Source organism: Camelus bactrianus, chromosome 20 (genome assembly GCF_048773025.1).
Source record: "Camelus bactrianus isolate YW-2024 breed Bactrian camel chromosome 20, ASM4877302v1, whole genome shotgun sequence".
Lineage (NCBI taxonomy): Eukaryota > Metazoa > Chordata > Mammalia > Artiodactyla > Camelidae > Camelus > Camelus bactrianus.
The window spans coordinates 37,132,437-37,139,804 of NC_133558.1; the positions used below are offsets into that span (position 1 = coordinate 37,132,437).

General features: G+C 47.0%; 1 long non-coding RNA gene across 3 annotated transcripts in view; it reads right to left on the reverse strand.

The window, feature by feature from the left end:
* Positions 1–6,870, reverse strand: part of LOC105083887 (uncharacterized) — a 47,158-nt gene extending 40,288 nt beyond the window's left edge. For 2 of the 3 annotated variants that reach the window (XR_006721331.2, XR_012501167.1), the window contains exons 1-5: positions 6,619–6,870; positions 3,469–3,609; positions 3,035–3,199; positions 2,208–2,429; positions 245–342 (exon numbers count right to left, since the gene is read on the reverse strand). This is a non-coding gene — a long non-coding RNA (uncharacterized LOC105083887). The remainder of the gene's footprint in view (positions 1–244; positions 343–2,207; positions 2,430–3,034; positions 3,200–3,468; positions 3,610–6,618) is intronic. The other variant, XR_012501168.1, reaches the window with a different exon arrangement.
* Between the last annotated feature and the right edge of the window lie 498 nt (positions 6,871–7,368).

Genomic DNA, 7,368 nt, shown 5'->3' on the forward strand with positions numbered 1-7,368 from the left:
CTGGTAATTGGCAAGTGGCTGTTTAACAGTATTTTTTTTAAAGTGGGCAATGGCGATTGGAAACATAAATGAAATCTTCCACTAATTCAGAAAAGTCCATTTGCACGAATGTCATTAGCATTTTACCACCAAGGCTTTTTCTCTACTTGTTTACTGGTTTGCTAACTGGAAGATGGATCGAGGCCGTCAAACCTTTCAGAGTTAGAACTCGCTCCTGGATGGCCTCATCAGGACAGAAACTTACTTCAGCTCTGTAATCCCAGTCTTTTTGTGTCCTGCCTAGGGCCCCCATCCTTCAAATGTTTCAGGCTTCTTGTGGCTTCTGGACCCACACTCATCCACCTAGAAAAAAGTCAAGAACTCTATTTACCTTTCTTCTCTTCCAACAGCCTCCCCCTGATGGTCCTCTAAGGGCATAGCTGAAGTTCTTGGTTGCCCACACCAAACCCCAGTTTTATCTGGATCACCTGCTTCCTCCAAAGAGCCGAAGGCTTCACCAACCTTCCACGGCAGTCCCACCCCCTTGTTACTGATTGGTGTAGAAGTAGTCCTCTGATGCCCTTTTGACCTCTCACTTGCCAAGAGGTCTCCTTGTACCCGGGAAAGATACACTCTTCCAATACATACAGGAAAAAAGGACCCACAACCCTCTGGGTCATCCTGGAGCTGATACCTCGGATTGTCGTAGCCTCTCGTTACCCTCCACAAAGGTAAGGCCAAGAGGGTCACTGAGAAGCAAATCAGAGCTTAACAAACAGCACCTGCAATCTGCCCGCCCTCAGGGCATCTTGTGAAGGGAATGGATGAATCCCCAGTTGTTCAAGCCAGCTGGGTCGTGGTGCTCAGCTCCCTTCAGCAGACAGCAGCCGAACATATTCTGAGGGTAAATCTGGGGGACCTTTACCCAGAGGATATTCCTTCTTTGGTCTTTGTTCTTCATTAATATTCTCAAAAATTCCACCCCCAGGGTATCATAAGCAGTTAAATAAACCACAGAGGAAAACATCTCTAGGTCAGAACACTCATAAAATTTCCCTTCGTATCATCTGAAATAGACCAGATTTTCAAAAGGAAAAAAAAAAAATCTCAGTGTGTATGACTGGGAAAAGCTGGGAAAGTAAGCTGTACTAATTACTAATGATGTAAAGTAGCCCCTCTAGGGGGTGAGCTTGCAGGTAATAATATTTCATCTACACTTACATTCACGTTGGGACTTACAGGAAAAAAGTGAAAGTGCAACAGGGAGAGCTTAGTGGCAGAGTGTACGCTTAGCATGCACGAGGTCCTGGGTTCGATCCCCAGTCCCTCCATTAAATAAACCTAATTACCTCCCCCCTCAAAAAATAAAAAATAAATTTAAAAAACTTTTAAGGAAAAAAGGTGACAACTTAAAAACATAAATAAAAGAGAACTATCCAGAAGTCACAGAATTCAGGATAAAGTAAGGAGGCATACATTTAAAAAGAAAAAACAGCAAATATAACAAAAGGATACAGTCCTCCCCAACCAAGAGAGCTTCATACCGTTTGCTGGGGAGCTTTCATTTCTAAATAAGTCGTATTGGAAAGTCACCAATGGAAAAGGGCCAACAACCGCTTAATGACCAGTTGTAGATTATTAGCATTAAAATCCACAACTCATGCTTCTTCAAGTGGGCTCCTGAACATCGTGGGGGACTCTGCAGAGAGCTAGATCCCCCAGCTTACACGGGCAGCAGGCTCTTGGAAGGATGTACACGTGGAGCAAGAGCGACGCCCGGGTGCCGTGGGCTTCAGCTCGCTGCTGGGGTGACACAGCACACCCAGGGAGGAACAGAGGCCCAGCCAGCTCCCTGCCCTTCCCTGGAACATCTGGGTGAGTCCCACGCTGCTTTCTTTTGAACAGATGGAACTGATTCTTTAAGTGGAACTGACAGAGTCAAAGATGGAGTCTAATGTGGTAAGAAGCTGTTAAGAGATTAGCGCTGGCTTTTGGTGGAAAAACAATGAGGCCGAATTACAGACACATCTGCCACACACTCAGCAAACCATCAGAGGAAGCCAGAATTTCCTCCCATTTGGCTTCTTGGACCCTTTTCAATTTTCAAATAGAATATAGTGTCCTAGTTATTCCCTACATGCATTTTCTTTAAATAAACCCGGAACAAACTTAGAAGGCCTGACAGTGATTCCTAGAGGAACTCTCTTTATTTTTTTCCAACCACTTACCCAGCAGGGAGTCAGAGTCACACCCTCTATTTCTGTAGTGCTTTACAGCTTTCAAAATTCTTCAAAGGGCGTTCATCTGATAAAGAACAACAAGCTTCAGCTCTTTAACGTCTCTGCATAGAGCAATGCTGCAAAGCCAGGGCGTACATTCTTGTCTGCTGTCCCGTTCATTCATTCATTCAGTAAACATTGCCTACGACGCTCCAGACACAGTTCTAAACCCTGGGAACACAGCAGTGGGAAAAGAAATAGACAAAACCCCTGACCCCCTGTCACTGACATCTTCATCAACACAACATGACTGTTTTACATACTTCTGGTCAGTTATGGGCCCACAGATAGCAAATGGCTTAGTTTTCCTCTGTGCCGCATTAAGTATGAAAGGGGGTTTAAATAATTTTTTGAAGGCACAAGACCCCAAAACTGATATATCGAGAAGGATGAGCTCTCAACACTATGGGGAAAGCTTATTAATTCATGAGGGAATAAAAAAATCCAGCTCCTTTGAAGTATTTCTCAAGTAGGAGAGCAGATTTCCCATTCATCATCAATCTGGCAAAGAACAAGGAACATCCCAGGACTTCTTACAGCCATTCATCACACATAGATTTGCAGCCCAGACTGCATTTGTCTTCACTTGAATACGTACATCAACTCTTAGACATTAGTAAAATCATCTAAATTTTCTAGACTAAGCCCACACACCACACACACGTGCTCACATCTCGGAAAAGCAAAGTGAAGTTTGCTGTCAGCATTCTATAAGTTAATAATACGATATGCTTAAAACAGCACCTGGCAAAGAACAAGCATTCAAGAAATGTTACCTAGTATTATTATTTCACCACATTTAAAGATGAGAAAACGGAAGTCCGGAGAGGGAACTTGCCCAAGGTGCAAAGCTGGCAGGTGACTGAAGAGGGACCTGGTCCTTCTGGGGCTACTCCTGTCCAGTCCATCCTGCACACTGTGGAATCAGGTGGCCATATCATCTTAAGGAACAAGAATGGAGCAGGTAATCCAGCATCCATTAGTCATAAGCCTAACCCCTTGCTCCTTTAGAAAGGGGACAATAGGGTTCTGGAAATATCAGGCATAAGATCCTCCTTTTAGGGGAGAAGGGCCAAGGTCACAGTGACCAATGGGTCTGGGGAGGGTGACGTTCTCCCCTGGGGAGCCAGGACAAGTCTAAGGGAAACACTAGAGACAGACCTGCCAGCTTTGTGACTTGCCTGGGGATTTCACTTTTTCTGAAACTTACCAGACAAATGTCCTGGAAATGAGACAAAAACAAGGAGACAAGGAGGAAACATCGCAGCTATGAAACTCCTGATGTTTGGGAACCTCTTCACGCCCGGGTACTGGAAACCTGTCTCTGGAAGGTCTCTGGGAATGGGCACAGCTGGTGAGGGGGGAAGAGAAATAAGAGTCAAAGCTTCAGGGGAAAATCTGTCCTTCAGTTCCAATTGGTCATCTAAACATTTGATCTACGTTAGCCCTCTTCTCACCCTTCATATGGCTCCGTACTGCTAAACTTTTGTCAACACTGCTGACCTTGCTCAAGCACCATTCTCCCAGATTTGCTTTAATTACTGAAACACTTACCCAGTGGAATAGAGGCATGGCTAGTTAGCATTTCTAATTTTTTAGACCTACCCTGCTGGAGAATAGAAGGGACCTTGAGGGGGATGCATTTTTAGTTTAAAGGCATCTATCCCTTCCGAGGCTCAGTGATAGGGGGTTCATCACCCAAGGACACAGACTCTGTGCTACAACTGCCCACCATAAAGCCTACTGGGAGAGTATCTTCCCTGTCTGCAGCTGGCTCTGGGGGTTATAGGAAGAAAGGACTCTAACTCCAGTCTGCTGCATCTTTGGGACTATCGGAACCTCTTCACCCTGGAGGGGCTGTCAGACCTGGAACCACCTCCTGGAATGGTCCCTGCAGAGTGAGGATCAAAGTTTCATCTGCATGTGTGGTCTGACCATTGTCGCCCTGTACGTTCAGTCTCTCGTTTTCACCCTTGGTGGGGGGCTGCTACAGCCCTCCAAACACTGAAGGCTCACCCCTCTCATGCTGCTGCTTGTAAGTGGTTTCAATTTGTCTGAAAGCTGGATACTAGATAAGTTCTGGCTTTAGTTACAAAACCCAAAGGACGCTGGAGAGCCAGGCACGTGTGCCAAGCCACTCTGACCATGATCATTGAGGACCTGGTTTGCAACTATAATCCTTACAGTTTTAGAAAGGAATGTCACTAAGAGGCCAGAAAGAATCATCTGGTGTCACATGTGGTGGATTTATTGGTTAAAAAAAAAAAGTCTAATGATAAGAGAATTATGAACTCTTTGTGACTTAAAAGATGCAAAATCATCAAGCATCCTTCAGATGACAAAAAGCATATACAAAAGTTTAAGAGATTCTGTTGCCCTCTGTAAGTACCCCCATGAGCCCAGGGAAGACTTTGGACCCTTGAGAGAACTGTGTCGAGGAGATAATCCTCCGGGGACAGGAGGTGACAGATGTACTGAACCCTCCTTGAGAACTGCTTTTCCTCCAGCAGCACCAAGTCACGGAATAACGGAGCCGTGCGCCTTGGCAAAGCCCCTTGACTCACGCTAGTCCTCAAGTTCAAAAGAAGGTTAAGAGTCGTATAGTGCGCACAACCCATTACAGGCTATTTGTGGAAAAGCCTAATGTGTATTTTCCTTAAAGGACGAACATATGTTGAGGAGATGAAGTTGGCCATCTGCTGTTTAAAGGATCCACATCATAAACAAAGCGAGGAAGGGCAAAAGGACAGTTTCACAAACAAGTATTTGACTCAAGGGGAGACGTGCTGAGAGGACAGATGAAAATGATCTACGTGGAGCACTGAGTGAGGTCACAGTGCCCAAGGTGAAAGGAAAGTCCCGCCTGCTCCAGCGATGCGTTCACTTCCCTGCCGACCACAAGCCTACCCAGTAAGCCATGAAATTGCATCTGGAGGCAAACTGTGGCCAATTCCAGGAAGATCATTTATCACTTTCAGGACTGGCTTTTAAAAATTAAAAATAGGAAAGACTCCCTGAAAAACTAGATACTTCATGGTGGGACGAGTTTCACTGGAAGAAGAAAGAAGCTGCATTTAACTTGCTAGTTACAGAACTAGAGCTGATGTGAGGATTATCTAAAAGGACCTCCAAATATGTTAGTTGACCCCCTCCCCCAATGTTTTCAGATCCTGGCCTTCTGCACCCAGGGGCTACCTGGTGAGTGCTGTGAGGTGTTTCCGTACCTTCCAGAAAGAATGACACCCAGTCAGACTATCTCTGCTTCCTGATGGCATCTTCCTTGAACCCGCACCAAAATCCCCTACCACCAGCCCAAATCCCATAATAAGTGATTTCTAAACCCCCTTACTGAGATATCCCATCATGCCCTGTGGAGTGAAGCCGCCCTCGCTGGAAAGAACTGGTAAGTGCAAACTTTCTCCCACTGCAGGTGGATTTCTGGCCATCTCTGACTGGAGGGCACTAGCAGTGTAATAACAGACCAAAGTGCTGGTACCATCTTACAGTTCAAACGGAGGCAGGCAGCTCGCTTGCACTGTGTACATACGTATCACCCAAAAGCTAGCTAATATGGGAAGCCCAGCCAAATTTCTCTTTTAAGATTTATCCTGAATCATTCTTTAAAACGGTATCAAAAATCTCTAGTCAATGTATATTTGTAGCTTGTTTCCCCGTCTCTATGTCTAAGGAGGATTCTAGGTCATCCTTCCTCTCTGCACACGTTTCAGAGTAGGAGAGATGCTGACGGGCTTGTGGCTCAGCTCTGGGCCTTAGATGGTTCAATCCGGGCAGTGATGAGAACCACAAAGCAAATGATACTCGTGGGAGGTGAAATTAACCCGGGTGATCAATCAACCCAGGGGCTGGAAAATGGAGGCGGGAAGAGAGTCTGCATCAGTGGGGTTTAGAAGGGCCAATTTTGGAGGTGACTTTGGAGTCAGGAAAGTTAAGACTTTGAAGCAGCTGCAGTTGTGGAGAACTCAGATGTGTAAATGATGAGGGAAAATAAGTTTAAAGAAACGTTCCTGTGTTTTTATAAAATACCACCCACCCCTCCACCATCTCTCCCCGTTTGCCTTCTTAAAAATTATAAAAAACCTGGTCTTCTGGAGATTTAGAGAACAAACTAGTGGTTATCAGAGGGGAGAAGGAAGGGGGAGGGGCAAGGAAGGGGGAGAGGATTAAGAGATTTAAACTATTATGTATAAAATAAGCTACAAGGATGTATTACACAACACCGGGAAGCTAGGCAATATTTTATGATAACTATAAATGGAGTATAAAATTTTGAATTACTAGATTGCACACCTGTAACATACAATACTGCTCGGCAACTATACCTCAACAAAAAAGAAATTACATTGTGTGAAGCGCCCATGGGCGGCTGGACGCGGCGCTCGGGCTCAAGCTCGTCCCTCCCGAGACCACCACGGCTGTCGTCCCTCCGTCCTTGTCCAGTCATCTCAGGGGCCCTCCGGACCCCCGTCAACTGTACGGTAGCGATGACTCGAGGGCAGGTAAGCAAGCGACGGAGTTGGGAAGGGGCGTCTTCTCCTGGTGCCTTCCCGTGCAGCACGCCGTGATGACGTGGCGAGGGCGGGCTGGGGGCGGGGCGTAGCGCTCCGTGATGACGTATCGCCGGCGTGCTGGGTGGGGCGTAGCGCTCCGTGATGACGTGGTGCGGGCAGGCTAGGGGCGGGGCGCAGAGCCGGGGGGAAGCCGGATGAGGCTGGGGGCGGTCAAAATGGGAGTGGTGAGCATGATAAATGTGTGAAGCCTCTCAGCCATTGCTGACCCACCGTGGGCGCTCAGGGAAAGGTGCTGCTTGCTGTTAGGAGTCGCTCAGCCACGGAGCCGGGCTAGTCCCGGGCCGCTAGCTGTGTGGCCACTTAAGCTCTCTGGCTTAGGATGGGCCCCTGACTCGGCGCACGCGCGGTCCCCTGAAAGGCTTTGTTAAATGGAGGAACAGATTCCACTTTGGGAGGAGCAAGTCACCCAGGGCTGCAGGCCGAGCTTGGCCGAGAGAGAGAGAGAGAGAGAAGAGATGAGTGAAAGGAAGGCCCACGGACAACCTCATGGTCCCACACTGGCCTTCTGACCTTCTTGATGG